This window comes from Oryx dammah, unplaced genomic scaffold (assembly GCF_014754425.2).
Source record: "Oryx dammah isolate SB20612 unplaced genomic scaffold, SCBI_Odam_1.1 HiC_scaffold_28, whole genome shotgun sequence".
In the NCBI taxonomy this organism is placed as follows: Eukaryota; Metazoa; Chordata; class Mammalia; order Artiodactyla; family Bovidae; genus Oryx; species Oryx dammah.
The window spans coordinates 41,134,514-41,156,918 of NW_024070212.1; positions in this window are offsets into that span (position 1 = coordinate 41,134,514).

Genomic DNA, 22,405 nt, shown 5'->3' on the forward strand with positions numbered 1-22,405 from the left:
ACTTTTAAATTTCTTTCTGGTTATTAAAATAATATGCATCTACTTGTAAAGTACACATAAGTAGGTATCTTATTTTTTTTCCAAATTCCTTACACAACTGAAATATAGCGTGTATATTTAGAATCTTGACTTTTCCATTTACTGTCTTTGTGAATAAAATTGACTTATTTCTGATTGTTCTCATGTAATACATTTATAAAATAATAAATAAGGTGTGAACACTAAGGATTTTAACATATATAGCCAAATTGCTTTCCAGAACTTTTGTACCAATACACTTGCCAAAATTTAATGGTAGTGCCCATTCTATTTCACTCTATATTAGCACTGGATTTTTAAAAAATTATTCTTTGCTAATCTGAAAGACAGAAATGTAGTTTCCTTTTTGTTTAGTTTGTACTTACTTAAGCAATAGTAAAGTTCTTTATATTTTCTGGTTAGTTATATTTTTCTTATGTGAATGGGAGGTTCATGTTCTTTGCCTGTTTATCTCTCAAGGTATTACTACTTTTATTATAATTTTGTATGACTTCTTAATATGTTAAGATTATAAAGCTATCTATCATGTTTCATAGAAATACTACACTTTCTTGATTCTAAATTGCCATTGATGGAAAGACATACCATTACTTTAATAACAGCTTTAAAGAAAAAAATGAAATGCTGTACTTAAAAGATGTTGATTATAAGACATCTTGATTTCAGAGATGTTAAGGTACAGGTAATTTTAAAATATTAAATTGGGGAGTATATTAAAATACAAAGTTGGTTCCAAAAGGAGGATAATGACTTGTGTGTAGTTTAAGAGTTTATGTGTGCATCCTAAGTTGCTTCAGTCACGTCCAACTCTTTGCAACCCTATGGACGGTAGCCTGTCAGGCTCCTCTGTCCATGGCGATTCTCAATACAAGAATATTGGAATGGGCTGACATTTCCTTCTCCAGGGGATCTTTCCAACCCAGGGATCAAACTCCCTTCTCTTATTTCTTCTGCATTGGCAGGAGAGTTCTTTTACCATTAGCACTACCTGGAAAGACCCTTAAGAGTTTATATTTGGGTATAAATATTATTCAAAATGTAAGATAATGATTGATATTTCAGCAATATGACTTAAGATGGTTATTGGATAACTTGCTTGCTGTGAAAATAATAACTATCTTAACCAAAGGCTCTTTGGAGCTATTTGTCAGGGCAGCCACCAACGAAAGCCTGTTAGTGAAGGAGCTGTTCCTCCCAGCCTTGAGGAGCAAACCAGTTCCTTGGGGTCCTGTGGTTGCCAAAACGAAGCTCACTCCAGTCTGCATTCTTGTGCTCCATCTCTTGCCTGGAGTGATGGGAAAATGCAATGTTTGCTCCCCACTGGCCTGGGAATATTTTTTCCCTTTACCATGAATCTAGGCATGACAGGAGGGAGCAATAATGCATGCTTTTGTTTTACTCTCACCTGTGAACTTCTATTTTCTGAGTAAAAGGTCATTCTACTTTTAGGTGGATTTTTAAAATCTACCTTTAATTAACCAACATGACATAGACTGAATCACCTCACTGTTAGCCCAGCTCTGTTGGCTTCTGTCTTAATTTAAAATTTTAATACTTTATTCATCATGAATATTTTTGCATTAGTTTTGATTTTTTCTGAAATATGGCATTAAAGTATTATTTCTCTTGATTACAGAGTGACTCCCTTCAATTTTGTACCTGAGATGAATACCCTGCTCACCCCTAGTCCACCCCTAGTCCAGATCCTGCCCTGAATGACTGTGTGGAGCAGAGCCCATCTACCAACCACATTGAACTGGGAGTAATAAATGTTCATTGTGCTATAACAACTGAAGTCATCTACCTTAACTAATATAATTTATTAATTTATGTGACTAATTTCCTGGATATCCAGCAGATGTTTCTTAAACTTATCCTTAATTTAACAAAGACTTCTATTTCTATAATATCCAAAACTTGTCTTGTGGCTGATTCAGGAGACATGCTGATAATTAGCTTCTATTATCATTTTGGAACCCATTAAAGACCTTATATCATTGGTTCTGCTCAGAATAGTCTCCCAGATCTGATACTCCTCCAGGGCATCTTCTCAACCCAGGGATCAAACCTGCATCTCTTTTATGTCTTTGAGTCTCCTGCATTAGCTGGTGGGTTCTTTACTACTAGCGCCACCCGGGATGCCCCAGAGAGCATACACATTCAGGTATCTTGAGCAGCAATATAGTACAGTAGTTATATGCACAGACTGTGGGATCAGATATTCTGGATCTGAACACAAATTTGGTGGACTGAGTAATCTTAGATTTGATAGCAACTTCTTCAAACCTCAATTTCTTTATTTATAAAATGAGGCATGTAATAGTACCTGTCTTACAGTGTTGTGTGAGGAAGAAATGAGATAAGATTTGGCATATAGTCAGTAAATGAAAATTATTAGTAGTTATTCTAATTTTCTTTTGGGTAGAGGTCACTTTTTACCTCTCCCATTTAGGTATTTGATGTAAATCTGAATTGAGACAATATTATCAACTAATGGTGCCTGATTTGTTTTAGCAAAATCATAGATGCTAGACAAAAACTTACACTGAAATTTAAAAAGCTGTACAGTAAAGAGGTCCTGTGCCAGTCCTGTTGCTGGGAAAGCAGTGGAATGGACAGGCAGGAACTGCCACAGCCCGGAAACTCAGGTGTCAGACTGGCTCCAAAGAGCTTGAGTTACCACCCATAATGGGAGCTGTCAGCAGGGGAGTTATAAATAAATGTGGAATCTCCTCTCCCATTGGATTAAATTCAAAATATGCAATAGCAACTTGAATTAAGATATCTTTGCCAAAAAGAAATCAAAGAAAACAATGGACTTTGGAATTTTCTCTTGAAGTCAATTTCCCAAAGGGACTTTTTTTTTTTTTTTTTTGCTTACTTACTAGCTTGTTACCTAAAAATGTCTCAATTCACAGAAAACAGTTAACAGGAAAAAAAAAAATTATATTACCCCATATCTCAATGGCAATTCATAGAAGAGGAGACCAGATAAGAAAACTGACTTTTTGTTTCAGTTTATCGAAAAAATTTGTGTCCTGGATTATGGACTCGTGGATTCATTCAGCTTAAAGCCATGAGGGACCTTGAAAGCACTCGGATACCTCCTCCATCTCCTCCACCTCCTCTTTCTTCTTGTTATTCTCCTCCTCCTCCTACTTTCTCTTCTTCTCTTCATTCTTCTTTTTCTCCTTCTCTTCCTTCTTCTTTGCAGATGAAGAAACTAAAGCTTCCAAAAGAAGGAGAAGTTAGGTCCCCTGACTTGATCTAGTGCTTATTCAGTATGATTCTTCAGCTATATGTTGCCTAGTCTTTCTTAAGAGTTCTACAGTTGTACAAAAGACCTTTACTTTGTCCTGTATGTTGCCTAGTCTTTCTTAAGAGTTCTACAGTTGCAAAGACCTTCACTCTGTCCAAAGATTTCAGAGCAGGATGCTAAAAACATGATAATATTGGTAAATTCCAATTTCTTTTTAAAGTATTTTTAAAAAATGGAAAAGATCAAGCAATGGTTTTGAAACCCACGCTAATGTCTCTTTCAAAGGGGTGAGTGTTACATCTTAGTTGTTCAGGGCTGGGACCGCAGACTTACATATGCTCTTTTATTTGGAATCTCAGGCCTTCTCAGACAAGATTTAATAAGATTTGTGTTTTGGTAGAACACAGAGAAAAGGAGGGGCAATTGTGAAGGGGTTGCTAGCCACAGAGATCATCTTCAAGGTGCTTGTGAGACATAAAATGACATGAACCTCCCAAAAAAAACTATGCTTGTTACACTTCTTTATGCATTAATTCAATGAACATACATACTCTGCACTGTGTACAAACTGGAGAATCAAAGGCTCTGTTAGGAAGGCAAACATGTAAGAATCTACAGTGCAATCTGATCAGCATAGTAACCTGCCAAGATTTGAGGAGTAAGGCAAGGCTACAGTGATGGGGACTGGTGACTCCAGTTTTTCAGGATGAGTAAGTTGAGGTTGTGTCATGTCTGACTCTTTGCAACCCCGTGGACCGTAGCCTAACCAGGTTCCTCCATCCATGGGAATTTCCAGGCAAGAATACTGGAGTGGGCTGCCATTTCCTTCTCCAGGAGATCTGCCTGACCCAGGGATTGAACCCAGGTCTCCTGCATTGTAGGCAGACACTGTATCATCTGAGCCACCAGGGAAGATCACGTTGAGGTAGACAAGATAGAAAGGGTGTTGCTGGTAAAGGAAGCAATAAACTGCAAGTTTTGTTCTTCAGAGGTGGTGACTCATAGCTAAATTCTGAAGGATGAGTAAGAAGATATAGACAAGATAGGAAGAGCAGTCTGGGAAGAGGAAACAGAAAATCTTTAAAGTTTCTTTCCAGTTTTGATAAGCTTCTGAAGGGCAGGGGCCATGTGTTGCTCAACTTTATAACCCTAACTCTAGGACAAAGCCTGGCCGAGGGTAGGGTATACTGTTGAGTAAATGATGGATGGATGCAGAGAGGAGAGGGGTCCTCATTTTCAGTCTGCAGAATTTCACACTGTATCCTAAATGGGGCCTGGGAATCTATGTACTTTTCCAAGCTCCCCCTGGCCTCTAGCATAAGACCTTCATCAGACCCCATGACCAAGGGCAACCTCTGGCAGCAGCTGCTTGGCTGTCTAAGACACACCAGTCTGAAGAGGAAGGTACTGTTTTCTTAGTTTGGGGCTTTGGTGGGGAATGAAGTAAATCTTAACAAAGAGATAAAAATAAGCTGCAGGATAAATCAAGTTGTCCCTTAATAAAAACATGGACTAGGGGGTATGGGTGGGGGTAGCGAACAAATTAAATTCCCCTTAGCGGGTAGACAGTCTTCCTTTGATGTTGGTTTTAAAATTAAGGATTGTTTTATAGTATCTGGATAAAGTAAGCTGTCCCCCTAGCTACAGAGCTGACAGAATTTAAGAGGAACATGGCTAAACCTCCCAGATCCCTAGTTTCTGAAGCCTTCTGCTACTTCTAGAAACTAAAGTTTGGGTTGTGGTTGTGAAGGCATTGGGGAAAATCACTTTAGTCATGTTGGATTTTTTTTAGCAGAAAAAATAATATAAACAAATGGTATTTTTTTTCAAGTAGAACAAAAGGATAACATAAAACAATATACATACTTGTTGGACCAGAGGGATGGGTAAATGGGCAGGTGGCTCATTATATCGTTCTTCCGACTGACAGTGTTTAAAATTTTCCCTAAAAAGATATATTTTTAAAAAGCGCTTCCACTCATCCCCATGGTCTGTATCCTTTTAGACCTCCAATTCCACTCTCCAGAGTTACATATAGCAATTATTTCTGCTATATTCTTCCAAACATTCTCTGACCATTTATAAGCACATATCTGGACATACAGAGCCTGATTTTTAAAGTAGTATCTTATATGCATATTAGTTGGAACCTTCATTTTTTTTCTTAACAGTATATTACATAAGTTCTTTCCACAGCAGAGCTCATTCTTTTAATGGCTATATAGTATTTCATTACAAGTAGCTATCAATGCTCTGTACACTCTGTGGAATTCATGTTTTAAATATTCTTGCAAATACAGTAGGTGAAAAAGTGTTTCATTAATTATAAGTAAGGGCCAGCATTTTTTCATATACTTATTGATCACTTGTATTTCCTTTTTGTGAATTTCTCATTCAAATCTTTTACCCATTTCTCTCTCAGGGATTTTCTTGTCCTTTCTTTTATTTGTTTGTAATGTTTCTCTAAGAATTATAAGGCAGTTTCCTCTTGCCTGATATATGTAAATATTTTGGAACACAGTGGAATGGTATGGTCAAGAGTAGCCCTCTGGAGTCAGATGACCAGGCGGCTGGAACCCTGCTTACTTCTGACAGGCGATACAACCAGCCTGCTCCAAACATCCATCAAAAAAAAAAAAAAAAAATTCAAGATTTGCCTCTCTTAATACCAAAGACACCAGATAGGAAAAATCTTCTCAGCAGGTGCACACACACACACATACATATTAGGACCCTTTCTACAAGACTTCAAGAACTTTCACAAGTGGATCTGATCATGGTGACTTCTGCCAAAGGCTGCAGTCTTTTCATCTTCCAGAACAATGACTTATTTGGAAGTACTGCCCTTCCAGGGTGATCTGACCACTGAACCACTCCCACCATTTCATCCCCTCCTCTCTTCTTTTTCTTCTTCTTACCCTCTCACCCTCTCCCCCAACCAGAAGACTAACTTCTTGGAGTTCCTTCTTGGTGTTCCTCAGCCTGGAGAATACACGGAAGAGACAGTCTGGCTCTTCTTGATCCCCAACCAAGGTGCAAGCCCCATTGCTTACTGATATTTTATCATTTCCTCTCATCTCACTCCCCATTCCTTTTCTCTCTTCCAAATCTTTCCTCTGAGTCTCCCACCACTTTCATCCCATGATGAAGCTTCCTACATCTTCATGGCACTTCTCTCTTTGTCTTAAATAAAACATAGCTCTTTCCTGAGACACCAAGCAGGCTCTTGAGTGACAGCTGCTCCTTTTCCCGCATCCTATGTAAAGCTTTTGGGTCTGAAAATTAAATCAGGACCTTCCTTACTCCCCACTATTGCTCTCAGACCATTTCTCCTCCACACTTTTGAAAAAGCCTCTATTTACTGTCACCAAACTTACAAACTTACCTGCAACTATACCCAAAATTTCTCTCTCTTTTTCTCCTATTTCAATATTCCTCTCTGCTTGGGATTGATCCCTCCACTCATGTTCTTGGCCCCATTCCCCTCCCAACTTTGGAAGTACCTCGGAAAGTGAAAGTGTTAGTCATTCAGTCAGGCATGACTCTTACAACCCCATGGACTATATCCCACCAGGCTTCTCTGTCCATGAGATTCTCCAGGAAAGAATACTGGAGTAGGTTGCCCTGCTCTCTTCCAGGAGATCTTCATGACCCGGGGATCAAACCCACATCTTTTTTGTCTCCTGCATTGGCAGGCAGGTTTTTTTTTTATCACTGAGCGACCAGGGGAGCCAAGTTGCCTAGAGACAATTCTTGACCTCATCTTGACAGCCATCTGGCCTTAGGCAAGTTCTTTGCCATTTGTAAAATGAAGACCATAAGATTATTTCCTCTTATGAGGATTAAGTCCGTGAATATGTGTAAATATAGAATATATGTGTTCTATGTTTAGAACAGTGCCTGATCCATTGCAAATATCATAGAAGTGTTTACTAAATCATTCACATTTTAAAATGTCTCTCCTGTAACACAAACCAAACCTACAAACAGTACACTTTCCCTAGATCCCACTTTCCTCTCTATGGGATCCCACTACCACACTATGCTTTTTGAAACACTGTTGACACTTACTGGGTGTCAACAGTAAGTGTCATTACCTTGCATTTGTAGCGCAACTTGCTGCAGATGCAACTCACTAAATCTATTCTTAAAAATGATACAATTTACAACTTCCTAGTTGAATCCAATAGCATCTTTCCAGTCTTTAATGATTTGTTATTGGTGTTTAATTATAAAGGCTCACTGCTGACTCTATAACACCATTGTCCTCTTCTGTTTCTGCTCTTAAAAGTCCATCCACCCCACTCTGTCCCTTTAATGGTCCTTTCCTTTGGCACAGTCCCCTAGACAGAGATGTCCCCAAGATTCTGCTCTAGATTTCTCGGTGATCTCAGGCACTAGCAAAGCTTTGATCACCATTTCTAACTTCAATCTCCATTCCAGATCTGGCCTGAGACAAGGAGAGAGACATGCCTCCTGAACATCATCACTTGGATGAGAAGCTAAAACTAGTAAGTTCAAATGTATCCACCAGTCTGCCACCTCCACACATTTCCTACTCTCTGAGGTTTTTTTTTTTTTTCTTTTTAGGGAATGGTGCAGAGTTTACCCTGCCGCCTAAACCCAAATCCCATTTGTATTTCTTGGATGCCCCTCCTTCCTAAGCCTCCACATCTGGTCAATCATCTGTTGCTCTGATCTCTTCCAAGTCCTGTTTTTTTTCTGAATCTCAAATCCACTGGGTTTCCGGTCTGCACCAGCCTCTTTGCCTCTATGGCCTCACTGAAGCCAAAGTGATCTTTCTGAAATTTGGACCTGATATTCCGCTTCCCTGGCTGCCAGCATATCACAGGCTACCTGTTGCCCTAGAGTCCAAACTCTTAGCCCCCAACCAGGATATATTAGTTGTCACTTGCAACTGCCACAGAGCTGATTTTTAACAGTCTGGGAATTTGGCATGCCCCCTTGTTAAGTCAAAGCTATGGTTTTTCCAGTGGTCATGTATGGATGTGAGAGTTGGACTGTGAATAAACCTGAGCACCGAAGAATTGGTGCTTTTGAACTGTGGTGTTGGAGAAGACTCTTGAGAGTCCCTTGGACTGCAAGCAGATCCAACCAGTCCATCCTAAAGGAGATCAGCCCTGTGTGTTCTTTGGAAGGAATGATGCTAAAGCTGAAACTCCAGTACTTTGGCCACCTCGTGCAAACAGTGACTCATTGGAAAAGGCTCTGATGCTGGGAGGGATTGGGGGCAGGAGGAGAAGGGGATGACCGTGGATGAGATGGCTGGATGGCATCACCGACTCAATGGACATGAGTCTGAGTGAACTCCGGGAGATGGTGATGGACAGGGAGCCCTGGAGTGCTGCGATTCGTGGGGTTGCAAAGAGTCGGACACGACTGAGAGACTGAACTGAACTGAACTGAACTTGTTAAGTTATTGATGACTGGAATCAGTCAGGATAGGCACGGTCTATGGAAATCGGTCAAAGACCCCAGAGCTGGTTCACCAACATATTTCACCTGCTGCCTCGTCTCCTGAAACTTCCCCGCTGGAGCTCTGCTCTCCAGCTGTACTGAAATGGAACCATTGCCGAGTGCCTACTACTTCTCCACCCTTGTACCACACTGCCGCCAAAGGGCATCTCCTCCTCTGCTATGGTCTCTCTGCTACTCATTCTTACGGTAGTCCTCACCGCCTCAAGGAGGCCTTTCCTGATGCTCCACCCTCAGATCAACTGATGTACTCCTTCCCTGGTGGCTCAGACAGTAAAGAATCTGCCTGCAATGCAAGAGATCCAGGTTCGATCCCTGGATCAGGGAGATCCCCTGGAGAAGGGAATGTCAACCCACTCCAGAATTCTTGCCTGGGAAATTCCATGGAGAGAAGAGCCTGGTGGGCTACAGTCCATGGGGTCACAAAGAGTCAGACTTGACTGAGTGATTAACACACACTCCTATGTTCTGTCACAGCACCTTGTCCTTCATAAGTCTGTGTTTGCATCCATGACTACATATAAAATGAAGGCTTTCTATTTGCCACACAGTGTAGAAAAAGTTGAAATGCATGACCTCATTTAATCCTCATGATAATCATATGAGGTGTTTGCTTTAAGATAGAGAAATTTAGTATCAGAGCAGTTCTGTACACTCCACGAGGTTAGAGGCTACCTGCACACCCCATGTATATCACAGTGCTGGTACTCAGTAGTTGTTCAACACAAGTAGACATTGAATAAATTAATTCTAAACCACTAAAACAACTGCTTTACAAATTCTACATTATAACATTCACCGCTTTTGGTCCCCACATTTATTAATATTCATATATCCTCTACAATTGTACAAATGATATTGACTGAAAAGTTTCCCCACGGCTCTCCATAAACAGCTGGTGCAAGACTCCTTTTGCAGGCAGCAGTGATCAAGAGTGCACCATAAACCCTATCATTAATCAGACCCCAACTACACGTTGCTTCTGGGTTTCCATCTACCTATCAAGTCTCGGGGGCTAGGGTTTCTGTCTTAAAAGCATTGGCTTCCAGAGGTTCTGCAGGATGCTCAAGTACTCTTTCAGTGTTTTATCTTTAAGTTTTGATTTCTCCATGGCCACAGCTGAAATTCAATTGACCTTTTCCCATGGTTTCAAAACAGCAGCTAAGAAGCTGAGTTTTAAAATTGAACCAGAGACAGGGGTTATGAACCTGAGTGCTCTCCCAGCCATTTGGTTGCACTGTAGACAATTAGGGCACAGTTTTTCCCCCAATTAAATGATATTTATTTGAGAATGAAACTGCTCCCAACCGACTTTACCGCTTGGGCTTCTTTGGCGTTCATGACAAGTGTCTGTTGTACCTTAGTGGGACCTTTCCTATCAGTCGCATCCTTCACCTCTCTGTTGTCCCATTATGTATTGGTTCCTTAAACGGGTTCAAAAATCCTAAATACAAGAGAGCATTTCCTCCTTGGAATGGAACCATATGTTTCCTGTAAGTAGAGCAGTGGTTTATTTGAATCATTAAGAAAAATCAACCAAATCAAGGTAAAAGAATTTTTAAGTCAATTGATTAAAAATTGATTCTTTTTAAAATGATGTGTAAAACTCAAACTTTTATTGATTACTCCTGAAAATTAACTACCAGAATCAGAGATGCACTAATGGGAGGCCATTGTATTTGAAGAAAACCAAAGTAAAACCATTCTATGAGAAGGGTTCACTCTCCCTTTTCTTTAGTCTCCTTTGCCAAAGTATGCAACACACTAAAGCAGACTGAAATAAACTTTGTTATGAGAATTACATAAAGGGGGCTACTTACCTGATTCAGATTTCTATAGTTCACCATACTTCAGAGGGGATTCTTTTTTGTTTGTTTGTTTTAATTTTTATTTTTACTTTATTTTACTTTACAATACTGTATTGGTTTTGCCATACATTGACATGAATTCACCACGGGTGTATACGAGCTCCCAATCCTGAATCCCCCTCCCACCTCCCACCCCATATCATCTCTCTGGATCATCCCCTGCAGCAGCCCCAAGCATCCTGCATCCTGTATCGAACATAGACTGGTGATTCATTTCTTACATGATAGTATACATGTTTCAATGCCATCCTCCCAAATCATCCCACCCTTTCCCTCTCCCTCAGAGTCCAAAAGTCCGCTCTACACATCTGTGTCTCTTTTGCTGTCTCGCATACAGGGTCATCATTACCATCTTTCTAAATTCCATATATATGTGTTAGTATACTGTATTGGTGTTTTTCTTTCTGGCTTACTTCACTCTGTATAATCAGCTCCAGTTTCATCCATCTCATTAGAACTGATTCAAATGTATTCTTTTTGAGTAATGTATTCTCAATGAGTAATACTCCATTGTGTATATGTACCACAGCTTTCTTATCCATTCATCTGCTGATGGACATCTAGGTTGTTTCCATGTCCTGGCTATTATAAACAGTGCTGTGATGAACATTGGGGTACAGGTGTTTCTTTCTATTCTGGTTTCCTTGGTGTGTATGACCAGCAGTGGGATTGCTGGGTCATAAGGCACAGTTCTATTTGTAATTTTTTAAGGAATCTCCACACTGTTCTCCATAGTGGCTGTACTAGTTTGCATTCCCACCAACAGTGTAAGAGGGTTCCCTTTTCTCCACACCCTCTCCAGCATTTATTGCTTGTAGACTTTTGGATTGCAGCCATTCTGACTGGTGTGAAATGGTTCCTCATTATGGTCTTGATTTGCATTTCTCTAATAATTAGTGATGTTGAGCATCTTTTCATGTGTTTGTTAGCCATCTGTATGTCTTCTTTGGAGAAATGTCTATTTAGTTCTTTGGCCCATTTTTTGATTGGGTCGTTTATTTTTCTGGAATTGAGCTGCATAAGTTGCTTGTATATTTTTGAGATTAGTTGTTTGTTGGTTGCTTAATCTGCTATTATTTTCTCCCATTCAGAAGGCTGTCTTTTCACCTTGCTTATATTTTCTTTTGTTGTGCAGAAGCTTTTAATTTTCATTAGATCCCATTTGTTTATTTTTGCTTTTATTTCCAGAATTCTGGGAGATGGATCATAGAGGATCCTGCTGTGATTTATGTCGGAGAGTGTTTTGCCTATGTTTTCCTCTAGGAGTTTTATAGTTTCTGGTCTTACGTTTAAATCTTTAATCCATTTTGAGTTTATTTTTGTGTGTGGTGTTAGAAAGTGATCTAGATAAAAGGACTTCCCTGGAAGTCCAGTGGTTAAAATTCCATGTTTCCACTGTAGCAAGAAACTAAGATCCCACATGCTGCACAGCATAGCCAAAATATATATATAAATAAATAAATACAAATTTTAAGATAAAAAATAAAAGAAACAATTAAAAATGTTTGCTGAAAATAAATGAACCCACATTCTGTACTGTGGACCACATGTAAAATGAGCAGTGAATTATATCACTGTTAATATCCACTATGTATGGAAAGCTATTTTGATTAAAATTTTCTATTTCATTTACTTTTCTAAAATTTGGTCCACAAACTATATTCACAGGGAAGTACTGGCTACAGCCATCACTGTATTATCAGTGTATCACCAATGAAGTTCTGATATCTTGAGTATGAGCTTAAATTTTGGATCTCCAAGTATAAACTTCTGAAAAGCCTCCATTTCCTTCTATATTTTTAAATTTAGCTGTAATATACATATAATAAAGTGCTTAAATCTTAGGTACAGCTTAATTAATTTTTACATGTGTATACACCCATGAAACTATCATAAGGCTTCCCAGTGCCCATTCCAGGTCAATATCCTCCAAGGATAACCACTGTTCTTCTATTTCCATGAGTTAGTTTTAACTGTCTTTGAACTTTATACAAATGGAAACAATTATTTTATATCTGCCTTCTTTCACTCAAGGCTATGTCTGTGAGATTCATCCATGTTTTTGCATGTAACAATAGCGTGCTCTTTTTCGTTGTTTTGTGATATTCTACAGTGGATGGACATTTTGGTTTGTTTAAGTCTTGGTTATTATGAATGAAGGAACTATGAACATTCTTGTATATCTTTGAGGTGGAAGTATTTCTCTTTAGGTAAATACCTAGAAATAGAATTGCTACAGTATAGAAGTGGCTATGTTTGGAAACTTTAGCTAATTGGAAAAAAATGGTGATAGGGGAGACAAAAATTACCTTCTACTGGTATCTACTTGTGTTACTTGACATTCTTAGAGAGGATTTTATAATTGCAGTTGGCCAAATGAAACAGATGTGATTCTAGGTAAAATTGCAAGGAGCAAGTGGGAAGTCAGAAGGTACTTGAACTACATCACTAATACATTGCATATGGGCCGAATGAGAATTATTTGTGTGATTTAGTTGAACCTATCAGGAAATGCCAAAGTTCCAAATATTCTGGTCATTAAAAATTCTTAGAAAGATGAAAGTGCTCTAATTAAACTCAATTATAAGAGCTTTGATGCAATACAAAGCTCACCCTAGACCCCAAGTAATCACTAAGGAATACTTTTCAACAGGAAAGTAAACAGTACTCTCATCAACTTTGTTTTTTCCATTCGTCACTGTGGGGTTTGGTACTTTCAGTTGGAAGTCATCAGTGAGAATAAAAATATTTTCAATTATTATTTTATTCATGGCACCCACCTTCAAATAAAATGTCTCCTCCTCCCTCTCAGGGTTTTTCCTAGCTTGAGTTAATTCTTTGTGTAGAAAATAAAGCTGGTGCCAAATACAAGTTAATAATTATATTGTGCTATCCTCTGGGGAAGCTGAAGTCTGATCAACTTCCTCCACATTGCAGAACTGTTTCTTCCTCCCCTCGAATGTTTCCTTGCCCTCCCCTCCCCTCCCCTCAACCACCACACACAAATGACTTGTGTTTACCTTTTCTGTCCTAGTCTCCATTTGCATTTTATTCTTTATTACTCCACCTTATTCTCTGTAAAAACCCCTTTGAAAATACAGATCTCTAACTCTCTTCTCACATCCCACTGGCATTAGATCAATTATACAAAGGTTATCTTGAGGTTTTGTCTAGACTTTAAAAAAAAAAAAATGCATCCTGGGAATAGTTCCAGGCTTTTTGATTAACTGGGCAGTTCTGGAAATGTCTTCTGTTGTCGTTCCTCACTTGAATTACGGTATTCATCACTGGTCCTCCATATCAGGGTGTGCTGCTGAGACTTCTGCTAATACAGGATGTACCAGTTTGGACTCTCATGAAAGTGTTCATTCTGTGTTCATTCTCAGAAAGAGGTGAAATGATCTAAATAGAAATATTTATTTAGATTTTTTAATAAAAGAGAGTCAATGTTAAACCTTTTCTAAAAAATTCTACAAAGTCCTTATCAAGATCAATGCAGTCCTCAAATTTTTTCCTTTTAATGGTCTTAACTTCTTTTGGCTCAGTTTAACTTTGTTTCACAGAAATTTGGATCAGAGCAGACTATGTTGTACACTATGCAAGCAACCATTCTTCATGATCATCAACTGTGTTCCTATGTGGGAATCTACACGTACAATTCAGAAAACTATGGAACTATTTAGGGCACCTCCAGCGATGAAGCAGGTGACTTCCACCTCAGGTTCTTTGCCTACTCCTTGAAGCATTGAAGGCTTGTGAATGGCATCCATCCAAGCAAGAAACCAGTAGGTCGCCACAGAAACGACTGTGCAAAAGGAGCCCGAACTGATGAGGGACAGTGTGGTTTTCTGGACTCTGTTTTTCTGATAAAGGAACCCTGAGGACCAATCAGCTCTTGTAGGTCCAAAACCATGGCCCAGGCCATTCCATTTCCAAGCCAGACATAATTGTTTTATTGGAAGAAGGAAGAAACCCCTGGATGGTTGTGAGAAAAGAAACAAGAAGCTGGAATACAGATTTGGATTCAAGTTATAAAATAACCAGTGATAGAAAAAGGTTTGTATCTGGGAAACATTCATCTCTTTTTCTGCATCAGATCATTTATGGTGATGAGAAACTATGAAGAATGTGGGAAAGCTTTGTGTTGTGCCTCAAACCTTGCTCAACATGGAAGAGTTCATTATGGAGCAGACTGCCAGGACTCCAAGATGGCATCAGTTTTACCACTGAAGAAAAAGAAACTCCTGGATGTCAAATTAAGGGAGCTGCCAAGCTGAATACTAATGTGAGATTTTATCCCTAAAGGCATTGCTGGAGCGTTTCAAAGAGGTTATTGCCAGTATTACAACAAGTTAAACATGAAGAAAGGGAGTGTCACTGGTCTTTCTATGGTGCTGGCAGCTTACATGCTTATCAACTATTGCCATTCTTACAAGGAGCTTTGTAAGTCTCTTGCATTGTTTTGCCTTTGGTGGGGTTTCCTGTGACAGGGTGGTATTGGTTCTCTGTCAAATTAAGAAGTCCATCATTCTACCAACAGCTGAAGAACTAAAAGGAATTATTAGAATATAGCCCATAAGTGAGAAAACTGTGGCAAAGACAGGAAAATGAGATGAGGATGGGGTAAAGGTAATACTTAGGCAGCTTTTTCTAAGTTACCTCAGGCAAAGGTTGGTAGAAAACTTGGCTTTATCTTCTAGCTGCTGCTGTGGCTAAGTCACTTGAGTTGTGTCTGACTCTGTGTGACCCCATAGACAGCATCCCACCGGGCTCCCTCGTCCCTGGGATTCTCCAGGTAAGAACACTGGAGTGGGTTGCCATTTCCTTCTCCAACGCATGAAAGTGAAAAGAGATAGTGAAGTCACTCGGTCGTGTCCAACTCTTGGCAACCCCGTGGACTGCAGCCTACTGGGCTCCTCCATCCCATGGGATTTTCCAGGCGGGAGTACTGGAGTGGGTTGCCATTGCCTTCGCCATATCTTCCTAGCAGCCATTGTGAATAAGGAAATAGTTTGAGTGCTACAATCCAGTATCTGTAGTCTCTGGAAAAGCATGGCTGTTTCTGAGACTTGAGGGGCGTGTGTCTGATAGGAGACACCTGGTCAGGAACTGTTTCCCTGGTGGCCACTGACTGGGTTTCATGGACCGTTCCCGGCTGCATTCAGCCCCTTGCCAGTCTGGCACCCAGAGCAATGAAGGATGGGCTCATGCTGTTTTTCTGAGTGGGTGTTCCTTCAGGGAAGGAAGAGGCTCCCTAGGTAGCAGATTAGCTCCTAATTCCTCAAACAGGTTGTGGGTCATCTCCTGAAAGGAATTCTCGGGATGGTTTCAAGTGATCTTAGCCTGCTGCCCTCCCCATCATCCTGTGCTTTCACTATACTTTTGAAGAAATTGATCATTTTGCCTTTCTAACTTCAGAACAAGAGCAGCCAAGCGAGTACCACTGAAGAGGGCACATTCTGCATTCCTGACCATACAGGCACCCCTGAATCCTTTCATAACCTAATGGAGAATTAACACCCAATTAAAGATGACTGGTTAAAAAAAAAAAAATCTCTCTTAGCAACTTTCAAATCAAGTAATATGAATTATAATCACCATTCTGTATATTACATCCCCATGAGTTATTTACTTTATAATTGGAAATTTGTACCTTTTGGCCTTCTTCACACATTTCAGCCACTGCCTCTGGCAGCCATTAGTTTCTTCTCTGTATCTGTGACTTCGGTTCCATCTGTTTGTTTTTTATTTTTTTTCCAGAGTCCACATATAAATGAGGTACAATATTGGTATATGTCTTTCTCTGTCTGACTTTGCTTAGTATAATGCCCGCATCCATCCATGTTGTCACAAATGGCAGGATTTCCTTCTTTTTATTATTGGATAATATTCAATTGTATACATGCCACATTAAAAAAAAAAATCTCTTGACAATCTCTTGTTTCCATGTCTTAGCAATTGTGAGAAATGCTGCATTGAACACTGGAGTGTAGATATATTTTCAAAATAGTGATTTTGGTTCCTTTGGGTAAATACCAAGAAGTAGAACTGTTGGGTTAGATGGCAGTTTCTAGTTTAAATTTTTTGAGGAATCTCCATACTGTTTTTCATAATATCTGAACTAGCTGACATTCTCTCAGCAGTGTAGAGCTTCCCTGGTGGCTCTCAGATGGTAAAGAATCTGCCTGCAGTGCGGGAGACCCAGGTTCGATCCCTGGGTTGGCAAGATCCCCTGGAGAAGGGAATGGCTACCAGTCCAGTGTTCTTGCCTGGACAATTTCATGGACAAACGAGCCTGGCGGGCTGCAGTCAGTGAGGTTGCAAAGAGTCTGACACTACTGAGGAACTAGTTCCAGAAAAACATCTATTTCTGCTTTATTGACTATGCCAAAGCCTTTCACTGTGTGGATCACAAGAAACTGTGGAAAATTCTGAAAGAGATGGGAATACCAGACCACCTGACCTGCCTCTTGAGAAATCTGTATGCAGGTCAGGAAGCAACAGTTAGAACTGGACATGGAACAACAGACTGGTTCCAAATAGGAAAAGAAGTACATCAAGGCTGTATATTGTCACCCTGCTTATTTAACTTATATGCAGAGTACACCATGAGAAACGCTGGACTGGAAGAAACACAAGCTGGAATCAAGATTTCCGGAAAAAATATCAATAACCTCAGATATGCAGATGACACCACCCTTATGGCAGAAAGTGAAGAGGAGCTAAAAAGCCTCTTGATGAAAGTGAAAGAGGAGAGTGAAAAAGTTGGCTTAAAGCTCAACATTCAGAAAACGAAGATCATGGCATCCAGTCCCATCACTTCATGACAAATAGATGGGGAAACAGTAGAAACAGTGTCAGACTTTTATTTTGGGGGGCTCCAAAATCACTGCAGATGGTGACTGCAGCCATGAAATTAAAAGACGCTTACTCCTGGGAAGAAAAGTTATGACCAACCTAGATAGTATATTCAAAAGCAGAGACATTACTTTGCCGACTAAGGTCTGTCTAGTCAAGGCTATGGTTTTTCCTGTGGTCATGTATGGATGTGAGAGTTGGACTGTGAAGAAGGCTGAGCACCGAAGAATTGATGCTTTTGAACTGTGGTGTTGGAGAAGACTCTTGAGAGTCCCTTGGACTGCAAGGAGATCAGCCCTGGGATTTCTTTGGAAGGAATGATGCTGAAGCTGAAGCTCCAGTACTTTGGCCACCTCATGTGAAGAGTTGACTCATTGGAAAAGACTCTGATGCTGGGAGGGACTGAGGGCAGGAGGAGAAGAGGACAACAGAGGATGAGATGGCTGGATGGCATCACGGACTCGATGGACATGAGTCTGAGTGAACTCCAGGAGTTGGTGATGGACAGGGAGGCCTGGCGTGCTGTGATTCATGGGGTCGCAAAGAGTTGGACACGACTGAGTGACTGAACTGAACTGAACTGAACTGAACACACACATACACCAGCAGTACATAAGGGCTCCCTTTTCTCTATGTTCTTGCCAACATTTGTTATTTCTTGTTTTAATAGCCATTCTTACAGGTATGAGGTGATATTTTATTGTAATTTTTATTTGTATTTCCCTAATGATCAGTGATGTCGAGCACCTTTTCCTGTACTTGTTGTCCATTTGTTTGTCTTCTTTGGAAAAATGTCTATTCAGAGCCTCTCATTTTTAAATTGGGTTGTTTGCTTTCCTATTAAGTTGTATAAGGGTTTTTTAAAAATATATTGTAGATTATAAATCAACTATGTTCTAACAGAAAATAAAAGTTTTAAAAATAAAAAAATTAAATTAAAAAAAAAGAAAACTATGGTGACTGTAACTTTATTCAAATTGATCAGTAAGTGTGGCTACATGATTGGCAACCAACAAATTGAGAATAGTCAATATGTTGATTACAAAACGAGATGAGCTCTGCCTTCATGAGATAGGCCAAGAGTTGCTTCTTGCTAAGTGTCTTTTGCATGCTTTACCACTAAAGAAAGGCAAGGTAGAAAGTAGAAACTAACATTCACTGAGTGTCACATGGCAAACACTCTGCAAACATTTTACATGGGTTCTGATTACCCCATTGGGTATGAAATAACTCTTCATAACAATGAGAACAGGGAATTCCTTAACCTAGAGGTGTTATGGATTTTACAGATTCTTTTCCAGTCTGAGGGAAATCTCTTGAGCGATGGCTGGAAGGGGTCGAGCATCTGAGTCTAAAAGACTTCCCTGTTTTATTCAGTTTCATGCTCTGTGATGACCTAGGGGATAGGATGGTGGTGGCATGGGAGAGAGGCTCAAGAGGAAGGAGTTATATGTATACATATAGCTGATTCACTTTATGTGCAGCAGAAACTAACACAAAGTTGTAAAGCAATTATATGCCAATTAAAAATGTTAAATTTTTTAAAAATTAAGATTTCCCTATCTTAAATAATTATCCAGCTCATGAGAATATTTTCTCAATTGCTGCTTCCTGTACTCAGCTTTGCCCTATCTCTGTTATTAAGTATTTAAAGCAGCTTGTTAATAATTTACTTCTCTGCTTCCCTATTGCTGTTTGGCTACCACCCCAGGGATGGAATTTCTCCTGTATCACAGCTCAGTTCTTATGTGCACTCTTGTCCTACTTGGGCTGACTGCCCTACTCACTTTTTCAGAAACTCCTGGCAGTACTCCTGGTTGACTCCTGATTTTATACCTGCCAACTCTTGCCGATTCTTCCCAGATATTTCAGCTCTAGGTCAGTTTTGGACTTGTTCCACCTTGTTTGGTTTCCCATTCTTATATAACCCAACTTTAGATCTGACACACAGTACATGGTTGAAAAGGCACATATGGTTGTCTATATCTAGGGACCTCTGTACAGTTACACTGAATAGATCCCATTGACCAGGATGATTCAGGAAATTATTCTTTCCATGGGCCTATAGATCTAGGTAAAAAATAAAATCAAAGAGTATTCAAATAGTTGATCCTGAAAAACCAACAAAGAGTTGCAAGAGAATCCAAATCTACTTACATATTTTCTTGAGGAATAGCATCTAATGGTTTAATAATGCGTTAAGGAACGCCATGGGGCATCCTAGGTGGCACTAGTGGTAAACCTTGCCTGCCAATACAGGAGATCTAAGAGACTCAGGTTGGATTCCTGGGTGGGAAAGATCCCCTGGAGGAGGGCACAGCAACACACTCCAGTATTCTTGCCTGGAGAATCCCATGGATCAAGGAGCCTGGCAGGCTGCAGTCCATAGGGTTGCACAGTCAGACCGACCGAAGCGACCTTTTCTGATGTTCGGTAAGTCTTATATGATACCAAACAATTAGAAATCTCTGATTTTCTGATTAAAGAACGGACTTAATATAGTGCTAGGTGCCAGATATTTAGTTTAGTTTCTTTCGTGATTTCAAAGAAAAAAATTTAAAAATTATTATCTTTAAAAACATAGCCTTTTGTAAAAGGTTTAGCAATCCCTGCATGAGAGGAAAATGATTAAAGCTGATTAAGTGTAGTTTATTTCCCAGATGGCTGTCATCAGTTCTTTTCCTCCTTCTAGGGATGGAGTCTATTCCTTCATCACCCAGAACCTGGGCTCTCCCCCTGGGTGCTTCAGCCAATAGAATATGATGGAACCGATATTGTGTCAGTTTTGGAATTGGCTTTTGTTAAGGACTGAAAGTTTCCATGTCCTACCTCTTGAAGCCCTGAACTGCCATATCAGAAGTGCAAGATACTTTGCTAAACAAGAAGACCTCTTGGAGGAGCTCAGAAATCCCATGCATGTGATAAGAAGCCATCTTGTTTCACGATAAGAAACCATTTTGGTTCAACTCAGCCCAGTTGAACTTCCACATGACTCCAATTCAGCAGCTCTACAACTACAACTGCACGAGGGACCCCAAGTGAAGTCTGCCCAGATGAGCTCAGTCAACTCACAAAACTAGGAGAGGTAATAATAAATTGCGGTCTTAAGCCATTAAATGTTGATTACGTAACTGTAGACAACTAAGACAAATGAGTCCCAAGGTACAGGATAAGGCAAGAATCCAAACCAATTACTTCCCATTAAAAAATTTTTATCTCTGAATTTCCCTCCCCACATTCAACTCAGTTGGCCTTTCTCCAGTTGATTTATCCATTTTAGTAATGAATATGAATTATTACTGTTATGCTTAAGTCTTATATATGTATTATATATGTATATATGTCTATATAAATCTTAAAATTTGTTTGTAAATTTACTATATAAATACACAAAATTCACAAAAGCTGTTGGCACATTACAAAGTCATGATGGTAAAATTAATGGTGGGGAATCCCAGTGGAGATCACCAAATTTTACATATCAGTGATTTATTGGACGATAAGGATACTTTATCTGATATATGTTCTTATTCTTTTTCCATAAAAGGATATTAATTGAAGCCATTGTATGGCCCACTAAAAATATCCAACATGAGAATTTGCTATCTGGCTTCCAGGAGAAATGTGTCCTTTGCCATAATTAAGAGACCTCTCCAGCCCCCAAAAGTGGAAATATAAAACTTTCTAGGTCCACTGTTGGACTTCTGAACATCAAATCATTCTTCCTGCTGAAACCTTCTAACTCTGTATCCTGATTTCAATGACTAGACTTCTGGTTTGCCTTTTTTGTCCAAAAACAGAAAGGAAATGTTACATAGAGGGGAAATAGCCAATATATTCTACATTTACAACATACTAGCATTTTTCTCAAAGCAGGCAATGGTACCCCACTCCAGTTCTCTTGCCTGGAAATTCCCATGGATGGAGGAGCCTGGTAGGCTGCAGTCCATGGGGTTGCTAAAGGTTGGACACAACTGAAGCTGCTTAGCAGCAGCAGCAGCAGCATTCTTCTACATGCTTTTAAATCATCTCCTAGTCCAAGGATAAAAGTACTTTTCTTTTTCTCATTTCACTGCATCTCAGCAAAAGAGACTAGTGTCCATCAGCTTGCTTATTCCCTAACCCAAGTGAAATCCTTGATGCCTGTCTTTCTCTTCATACTTTGAATCAACTGCATTATCAAGTCCTGTTAAATCTATCTCTGAGACCACAGAATTTTACACTTTAAATGGGTACAATTAAAAGAAATGTTATGGTATGTGAATTATACCTTAATAAAGCTATTATTTAAAAAATTAAAAATACATCTAAGAATCTTTCCACTGCTCCTTGTCACCACCACTGTCATCCTTGTCCAAACTTCTATCTTCTCTTGCTGAATTACTGTAGCAGCTTACTAAATGGTCTCCCTACTTCAGGTCCTGCCCTTTTATGGCTTATTTCCATGTAGCAGTCAAAGTAATCCTCTAAGACATGGTAGAGTCAACTTTTAAGGGTTCACAAGTGCTTATTGCTAAATTTTCAAGAATTTCCTAAGCCAGTTGTTAAATACAGACATAATTAAAAATTAAATTTGGTAAATGTGTAATTAGGTAAATTTTAAGAAAACAAATACTCAAAAAAGAAAGAAAAAGCAATCTCTAAAAACATAATCCCTAACCTGATGCTTTCTTGCTTTAAATCCATCCAACAATTTCCCATCACACTGAAATCAGAGCCTTCCAGACCCACTTGAACACGTGTATACCTGTGGTGGATTCATGTTGATGTATGGCAAAACCACTACAATATTGTAAAGTAATTAACCTCCAATTAAAATAAATAAATTTATATTAAAAAAATCTGGCCTCTCTTTTGAACTTTGTATCTACCACTCTCCACCTGT